The 9,399-nt window shown below is 48.9% G+C and overlaps 1 non-coding gene across 1 annotated transcript; it reads left to right on the top strand.

Moving 5' to 3' along the window:
• Positions 1-8,243: 8,243 nt before the first annotated feature.
• On the top strand, positions 8,244-8,369 carry LOC136119734 (U6atac minor spliceosomal RNA). The gene has a single exon (XR_010655695.1). It is a non-coding gene; the product is annotated as a U6atac minor spliceosomal RNA (small nuclear RNA).
• The last annotated feature ends 1,030 nt before the right edge of the window (positions 8,370-9,399 follow it).

Here is a 9,399-nt window from a genome sequence, read left to right as displayed (position 1 = left end):
CATCTATATATGAACGACTTTGACTTACTGCTAGACTGAAGGTTCAGCATCTATTTCATTCCCACGTTTTATTTTTATAGATTTAAACATTGAGAAACATTGTTCACATAAGTAAGTAAATATATGGAAACCAATGAGTTTTGACATAGGAATGTCATTCAATTCTTTGAACTTCTTCCAAGTTATATGCCTAATATCATTATTATCATATTGTTTTTAATGATCTGCTGACAGTTTGATTAGCATCTCCTTCAATTTTGTTGGCAGCAAAGAATTGTAAACCAACTGACTTACAAAAAGACTTGTTACCCCATCCTGAGAGTTCTCATACCTACTCCACAATGCAGTGCCCGCGGTGTGGGTCAAAATGGGTGAGCGGTGTAGCTGTCTCTCTTTTTTTTTTTTTGCGGTACGCGGGCCTCTCACTGTTGTGGCCTCTCCCGTTGCGGAGCACAGGCTCCGGACGCACAGGCTCAGTGGCCATGGCTCACGGGCCCAGCCTCTGTGTGGCATGTGGGATCTTCCCGGACCGGGGCACGAACCCGTGTCCCCTGCATCGGCAGGCGGACTCTCAACCACTGTGCCACCAGGGAAGCCCTAAAGCCCTCTCTATGAGAAAGGGGATGGCTTGTCTTAGGTGCATTTTTAGGAAGATTGCTTTTAGGTAAGAGAGCATAGAAAACTGAGGATCAGAAAATGGATTCTCTTACACTTGATTCACAACTCCTTTTGAGCACTCCTGGGGTACGATGCCCCAATTTCATGACTAAGACTGAAAATTTACTTGGGGGTCAGAACGTAAATTTTGACTCTTCTGCTAGGAGTGAGCTCAAAAATAGATATAATTTAAACACACAGATGCTTGTGGCCAATGCTCTAATTCATGTTACCGAGTCCAAGCTCCTACTGCTTGCCTCACAGCAGGCCAATCAATCGAGAGACGAGGTGTTGGGGTAAGGAATAGGAACTTTATTTGGAAAGCCAGTAGACTGAGAAGATGGCAGACTAATGTCCTAAAGAACCATCTTCCCTGAGTTAGAATTCAGGCTTCTTTTATACTAAAAGGGGAGGAGGTAAAGTGAGGATTCCCCAGATTCTGTAGGGGATGTGTTAATTTCTTCCTTCCTGCAGCCATTCACAGGTGGGTCTGGTTGGGATGTTTCCTGTGAGCTAAACAAAGGTATTTTAGCTTAACATTCATTACCCGGGAGGCAGGGTTCCCAGAGATGTGCCAGTAGGTATAATTTAAGCTTATAGGCAACATCCCTGTAGTGATTAACTAGTAGTAGAATACAAAGGTTTCTTCCCTACTACATTCATAGCCCTCAGACTGCCCTTAGCAGAGCTAATCTCCCTTTAGTCCAGCCTTCCTCAGGATCCCACCTGCAACCTGCTATTTATTAATACTACCTATTGAGGGTCCCCTGAACTGAGGGAAGAAAGTAGCTGGAGGCTGAGAGAGACCCTGTTCATCAATTAGAAACGTCAGTCTATCTCAGGGACCTAGAGAAGCGGTTTCCAGCCAATCGGCAAAAAATTGAGGGGCAGCATCCCCAGATTTTCATATATTTATAAATTATATACATGTACTGCTGTCAATCCCTACATTATGTGGGTTACATTTTATTTTAGAAATTAAAAACAAAGTTTATTTATTCCCTACCCCCAGTGGATTGTCGACTTCTTTGTAACCTAGCGCTCTAGAGCTTTTGCTCCAGGGTATCCTCAAAGCCCCAGGGAATGTGTGGGGCTGGGGTAGGAGGTGGCACTGGAATCTTTGCTCTGGCTTCTCAAAGGCATGGCGCTTTTCAGTGCTTCAACCAATGTTTACTAAGAATACGTGCCAGGTGCTGTGCTGGGGTCTGAGAACGCAAAGTGACACGCTCTTTTGTTGTACAACAGTGTGAGTATAATTAACACTACTGCACGGTACACTTAAAAATGGTTATAACATGGAAAATGTTATGTTATGTGGGTTTTTTCCATACACAAAAAAGACAGTATCTAAAGAGATTATAAAGTAGTGAGGGAAACAGAGAATTTGCTCATTCGTTTATCTGGCAACTTTTCATTAAGGAAGTGTCAATCATGTTCCAGGCCCTGGGTAGGTGCTGGGGAGAAGCCTGTAAGTAAAACCAGGCACAGTTAGTCTCTTATGGAGCTGACGGTCCATGGCCAGGAAGGAATGTACACCTGCACTGCCCGATACAGTAACTACTAGCCACGCATGGCTGTTTAAATTAATTAAAATTAAATAAAATGTAAAATGCAGACTCCAGTATCACTAGCCACATTTCAAGTGCTTGATAGCCAACAGGTGGCTGGTGTCACCATATTGGAAGCACAGAGAGAGAACTTTCCCATCACTGCAGACAGCTCGAAAGCACGGAGTGTGGTCACCGCAATGAATGGGAGAAGCCAGATCATCAAGTAGTGTCCTCGTCAGCCTATCCAGCCTATCCAGTGCCTCGGGGGCAATTTGTCTGCCTCGGCAGGTGTAGCTCCATGCCACGGATAAGGCCTGTGGAGCAGAATGTGGTTCTGGGCCTAAGAGAAGTCCAAGTCTCAAGAACAAGAAATGTCAACCACCGTGTTTGGTAAACAGGTTCCCACTCGGGAACTCTGAGTTATGGCCTAGTCTCATCGCACATTATACTCACCCGTCAATGGACCATGCGGCCTTGCTCATGCTGTTTTGTCAGCCTAGGTCCTCTCCCCTCATCTCTGCACCAACTAAATTCCCTTCAAGGCCCGGGTGAAACACCACCTCCTTTCTCCCCACAGCCTTTCCTGAGCCTTGTATGAGGCTAATTAGCATTTATTGAGCACATATTGTATGTGTTATAGGTGGGCATGGACGGTAGAGTCTGGTACTGTGGCCACAAGATGAAGCCACAGACTTTCAGTGTGAGTGGTTTAAGGTCCCAGAGCCACGTGGCCAGCCGTGGTGGCTTCACCGTCATCGGTGCACATTCATCAGGCAATGGATGCTGTAGGACCCTGCACATCACCCCGTATGGTCAGGCCACTCAAGATGGCTGTTCCCTTGCTCTCTGTACATCCCCTGGCTGACCAGTCCCATTTTCACCCACGTGACTACACAATCCTCTTAATTGTAGGGTTTCATTAGTCCCTGGTAACAGATGGGCCCACCTGATGTGAATTCCCCCCCTTAAATGGTTACCTCTTCTCCTCTAGTAGCGAAACCTACTGCCATGTCCTGCCCGCTATCTGGTGCACACGATGGGGGGTGTCTCACTCCAGGAACCTTTGTGTAAGATCCCCCCTATCCAATAATCCATTGATGTCTCTGTCACTGTCTCCGGACTCTTTCTTCGGTCTCAAAGCTGGGCAACTAGCAACTACAAGGCTTACAGGCCTGTGGGGTACAGCCCAATAATCCCCCACTCCGCTCCTAACTTGCAACTTCTGGAGAGCAGTAGCAGCCTGACACATCTTGTGTCCACCTCCTGCCTCAGGTTACACATAAAAGACACCAGAAAAGCACTCGCTGAAGGAGTCTGCCCTTCCATGCCTCAATTATCCAATCTGAAAAATGGTGAGGTTAACCCTTACCAGCTGACAATGATTTCAAAGTCTCCAGAGAGACTTTGAAGCTAAAGAAGCTGGGAATGTACATAGCCACTTATCAGCCAGAGTTCTCAGAGCAGACGGAGACGTGGGCTGGTCTGACTTTTCCCATGCATCAGAAAATCTTCCTCTTCCAGGTGAGTGTCTGAGTTCTGGAGTGATGGAGATGTATCTCAGTAAAACACTTCCTGCCAGCGTCTGGCTAGCGGCCTCCTCAACCCTGCAGAAGCTGCCTGGGGGAGACCGCAGCTTCTTTGTTTTCACAGCTGAGGCCTTGGGCAGGGCAGCCTGAAGACCCCCACCCTGTGCTGATGCTGGGGGGGGTGCTGTGTGGCCCTGTGAGAAGAGGATGGGTTCTGGAGTCAGGCCTGGGTTCAAATGCTGGTTCTGCTACCGGAGAGCCCAGTGGCCCTGGGCAAATCACTCAGCCCCTCTGAGCTCATTTCCATCTTTGTAAAATGGACCATGATATCTGCTCCACAGGGTGCCGAGGAAACTAAACCTTGTGGTTTAGTGGTTAAGATCTTCACTCTGTCGCTTACTGGCTGCGGGTCTTCAGGTGAGTACGTAGATGTTCTGAGTCTCTGTCCCCTCATCCCTAAAGGGGGGAATCGTAGTGGAGGCCGGCTTCGAGGATCCTCGTGACGAGTACTTAATGCCTGGCACATGGTGAGCGCTTCGTGAATGTTGGCATTTATTGCTTGACCTTTCCCACAAGTGAGGTCAGCAAGGTGGTTATTACTGTCCCTGCCCAGCGGGTCAGGCAGGATCCCGCTTGCTGTTGGGGGACCCTGGGTGAGAATATGCCTCCCCCACATCCTAGTCCAGGGCTTCAGATCAAGCCCCCAGCCAAAACCTCGTTCTGGTCATTTCCCTGGGCCAAACGCCAGGCTCCCAGAATTGCCGGATAGTAAAGAGCCCAGCCCTGAGCCAGGGCTGCCGGCTTCGCTCCCTTCCAGAGGGCCTGGGGAGCCTCTGCCTCCCAGCTCTCCTGACAGCAGGAGTGTGGTTAACACAAAGCAGGGCCCCAAGGAGCATATAAAGCCTGGGCTAGGTGGTGGGGAGGCTGAGGAGACAGGAGGTCAGGGAAAGGAGAAGGAGAGAGACCAAGAGTTACAGAGCTGGGAGGCACCTCCTCTCCACTCCACTTTTATAGGTAAGGAAAATGATGCCCATTTTGCCCAAAGTTACATAACTGCTTGTAGGAAAGGTTGGGACAAACTTCTAGCCTCTTGAGTGCCCACCCAGTTTTCCTTCCCGTACCCAATGCTGCCCGCATTTTCCACTCTGAACAGTTGGTGTCGGGCAAGACTTCCCCTCCCCCAACATCACTGCCCCAGCGCTGCATACCACCCGAGGGCCCAGGCTGGAGGGGGAGGCACCCATCTTCCCTTGAAAGACCATCAGGATAATCCCATCATGCCTTGCACCCTGGTGTCCTCAGTCACCACCTGAAGTCTGAGAATCATGGTCATCCTCATCCCTTAGATTTTTACTCCTGTAAAGCTCTGTAATTCCTCTAATCTGATCCATCCCCCAAATCCTTTCACTTTGCTCTCTGGAACTCATGGTTTATCATCAGCAAAATCTCCCCCTATACTCAACCTTCTCTTCGAACATTCCTTCACCTTCCTGCTCTTAATGAAAAGCCCCTCGATCCCCAAAACCTAACTTCCTTGTAGCTGCCTCCTGTGGTCACTATTTCTTCCACATCCCTCATACCAGTGAGTCTAGAGGTGGGGAGCTGTCCTCCTTGCTCCTGATGGCGATTGCTATGGTTTCTCTCCTTTCTCCTCACCCTAAAACTTCATCTCCTTTGAAGGCATCAGAAGAATCTATCTCATCTAGGTGAGTTTCAGGAGGGCTAGATATTGCCATCATACCAAATCAGCCACCGCCCTTCCGAGCTGTAGAAATTTACCACACTCTAGGCCATTCCACTCAATCCCAGAATATGCTAGTACCTGGCTCACTATATTCCTCTCCACCACCACTCCTTGATTATTTTTGAGACCTTAACAATCATTCTTTCATTCAACACATTTTTTTTTTTTTTTTTTGCGGTATGCGGGCCTCTCACTGTTGTGGCCTCTCCCATTGCGGAGCACAGGCTCCGGATGCGCAGGCTCAGCGGCCATGGCTCACGGGCCCAGCTGCTCCGCGGCATGTGGGATCCTCCCGGACCGGGGCACGAACCCGTGTCCCCTGTATCAGCAGGCGGACTCTCAACCACTGCGCCACCAGGGAAGCCCCAACAAATACTTTTGAACGTTTATTATGCGCCAGGTACTATTCTTAGAATCTAGGATATAGAAGTAAACTAGAGAGAAAATGTCCCAGCCCTCAAGGTTCTTACATTCTCACGGGAGCAAGGGTAATTAACATATAAATAAGTACTGCATAAAATATTAGGCAGAGATGCTATGAAAGGGAAAAAGGCAGGTGAAGGATTAGTGGCAGGGGATGAGGAGCTATCTCAGACACAGTGGGCGGGGAAAGACATCTACATAGATGATATTGTCTTCATCTACCCAACACCTGCCACTGGTGGTCTTTGACCTCCTCTCCGCATCAGTCTTCTTCCCACCTCTGCCACCCACTCCCATGGCCATAGCCTGAACTCAAGAATTTTGATCCCCCCAGTCTCTGATCACCACTTCCTGTGTTTTTAGCTCATTTACTCTGTCACCTCCATTGTATTCTTTGTCCCCTCTGGGACTTCCATTCCGCTGAACTCACCCTCTTTCACTGTCCATCAGTCTGTTATTCACCCACTTACCTCTTTCTCCAGCTTGAGTCTGTGTTCTGTAACAATAATCGCCCCTTTGAACAAGCCCTCCACTCTCTTGGCCCTTTGCCTTCGGTTGGGCTCTCCTGACGCACCTCGACACACCTCGACCCTGCTTAACCCCAACGCCCTACCTACTCTGCACCTGTGCTGAGTAGCTGAACACCGCAGGGAAAATTCACAGCCATGCTCACTAGTCGCACTCTACTTTTCTGACCACAAACCTCAAGTGGGCACTCAGCTTGACCAGTAATCCTACTGTGTTTCTCTACTAGATTCACTGCCCCACTTTCCAGATAAGCGTTTCACATCTCCTCTCTTCTCCAGCTCTCAACACCTCCTCTTTCTTCCCTGCTGTTAGCTAACGACCTTGCTCCTTATTTTGCTAAGAAAATAGATGCAGTCATGTGAAAAGTACTTGTCTTCTCACCATCAGCTCTCCCAAGGTGCCTGCACCTGTACCCTTGCCGCTGCCTTCCTTTCTTACATTGGATGGCCTCCTCTCGAATTCCCAGCCAGCCCCTCGACTTGTGCACCAGATTCCAACCCCTTCACTCACTCCAGGACTTTGCCCCAAATCATTCTTCTCCTTCCTGCGCTGTGCAACTTCCCCTCTCCACCAGATCGTTCCCTTCAGAAGCTAAATGTGCTATCATCTCTCTCATGCTAAAAGCAAACCGTCCCATGACCCTACGCCCTCTCCAGCTCCTGCCCCTTTCCTCCCACCCCACATCCTTATCCCCATTCCCTCTCAGCCCACTCCAGCCAAGCATCTGTCTCTGCCACTTCGTTGAAACTACACTTGTCCGAGTCACCAATGGCCTCCTTGTTGGTACATCCAAAGGTCAGTTTCCTGTCGTCTTATCCTGCCTCTCAACAGCATTTGCATAGTAGAGAAATTGCTGTCGTTTCCTCCTACCTTGATGGCAGCTCCTTCCCAAGCTCCTTCGCTGGCTCCTCCTCTTCTTGGCCTCGAAGTGTTAGCATAGTATGGGGACTTCTTTCCTATTTACAGTCCCTCCCTGCTTAGATCCCATCTTGGCCTATGACTTTCAGTGCCTTCTAGAGGTTGGAATCTTTGAGAAGCAATGGGGAACAGAGTAGAGGATGAAACAGCAGCTCCAGCTCAGGACCACCTGCCTAGATGTTAATACCTGCTCCACCCTGACAAGCTGTGTGACCTTAATCCTCTGTGCCTCAGTAGATGGTATCTCCCATCTACATGGGGTCTCCCCAATGCAGGGTCTGAGACAGAGGCTTAAGTGTGAGTAGCTTATTTGGGAACATGACCCGGGGAGCAGGACTGAGGGAGAGGAAGAGTGAAACACAGATAGAGGGTTGCTGACCTAGGTGTGTGAACTAATTGGCCACCTCTATGGGTGACTGCTGTTCCATCCTGCAGGACCTTCTGAGAAGCTTTATGAAATGTACTTCAGAACCTTCCAGAAAAAAGGGGGATCACTTATACATTGGCTCCTATGGAGTTACCCCAGTGATGTTAACTCCCTGCAGTCCTAGGTGGTTCATGTGTCAATGCCAAGTGGGTCCCATGGGTGTCCCCGACACCAGGGTGTCAGGAGGCTTTAAGAGGCATGTGGAGGGTCACTGTTGGCTGCACTTGTGTGACACTGGTTGAGGCCTGTGTAAAACTGGTTACCACAGTGGGCTACCAAAACAGAGGGGAGGCCGAGGGAATCTGAAGTGGTGCACGTGACGTGCCCAGTACAGATGGGGTAATTGTAGAGCTCTCCTCATAGGACTGCTGGCCCTTAGCATGTGGCCATCAGCATGGTGGTGACTCTGATCCTGACATCTCCCCTGCCTAGTGGACACCTCAGAGGCCTGTCATGTCCAAAACAGAGCTGTGGTGCGTGAAAGGAGAGAAGGCTAGCACTCCCCTTGACAAGGATGGAAGAGGCCCTCGGGCCTGACAACACGCTTATGGTTAAGGCATTGCCATCTACTTCGTGGCCTCTAACCACTGTTTTTTAGAACTACCATATGACCCAGCAATCCCACTACTGGGCATATACCCATATATATGGAATCTAGAAAAATGGTATAGATGATCTTATTTACAAAGTGGAAATAGAGATACAGACGTAGAGGACAAGCGTATGGATATCAAGGGGGAAAGGGGGGTGGTGGGATGAATCGGGAGATTGGGATTGACATATATACACTATGGATACTGTGTATAAAATAGATAACTAATGAGAACCTACTGTGTAGCACAGGGAACTCTACTCAATGCTCTGGCGTGACCTAAACAGGAAGGAAATCCAAAAAAGAGGGAATATATGCATACGTGTAGCTGACTCAGTTTGCTGTACAGTAGAAACTAACACAACGTTGTAAAGCAGCGGTACTCCAATAAAAATGAAAACAAAACAAACCAAACCAAACCCAAACAAAACAGAGCTCTGATTCCCTGCCTCTCCCCCAGCCCAACCCTTCCTCCAGTCTTCCCCATTGTAGTTCAATAGCCTGGATCTATCTCTCTCCGCCACCCCTTACATCTAATCCATTATCAAACTCTAGCTTCGAAGTATACCCCAGTCTGACCTCCTCAGTAACTTCTGTCACAAAGCAACCAGCCCAGGCCAAGGCACCTTTGCCCACACACACCCGTCCCCTCCACGTTCCCCACCTCCGCCCCGGCCCACGACAGTGGCCTCCCAGCTGTATCCAGCCGCTGCTCTTGCTTCCTGACAGTTTATTCTCCCACAGCAGACAGTGAAAATGTTACTCCCTGATTAAAGCAGCCCTCCAATAACTTCCCATTATCATTTTTCTAATAACAGCTTTATTGAGATATAATTCACATACCATATAATTCACCCATTTAAAGTACACAATTCAATAGGTTTTTTAGTATATTCACAGGACTGTGTGATCATTACTGTAATCAATGTTAGAACATTTTCATCACCGCGCCCCCCACAAACCCCCCTCCTCCCACCCCTTGTATCCCTTAGCAGTCACGGACCCATTTCCTCCCAACTCTCCCAGCCTGGGCG

This window comes from Phocoena phocoena, chromosome 2 (assembly GCF_963924675.1).
Source record: "Phocoena phocoena chromosome 2, mPhoPho1.1, whole genome shotgun sequence".
NCBI lineage: Eukaryota > Metazoa > Chordata > Mammalia > Artiodactyla > Phocoenidae > Phocoena > Phocoena phocoena.
This window is presented reverse-complemented; position numbering and strand designations above follow the sequence as displayed.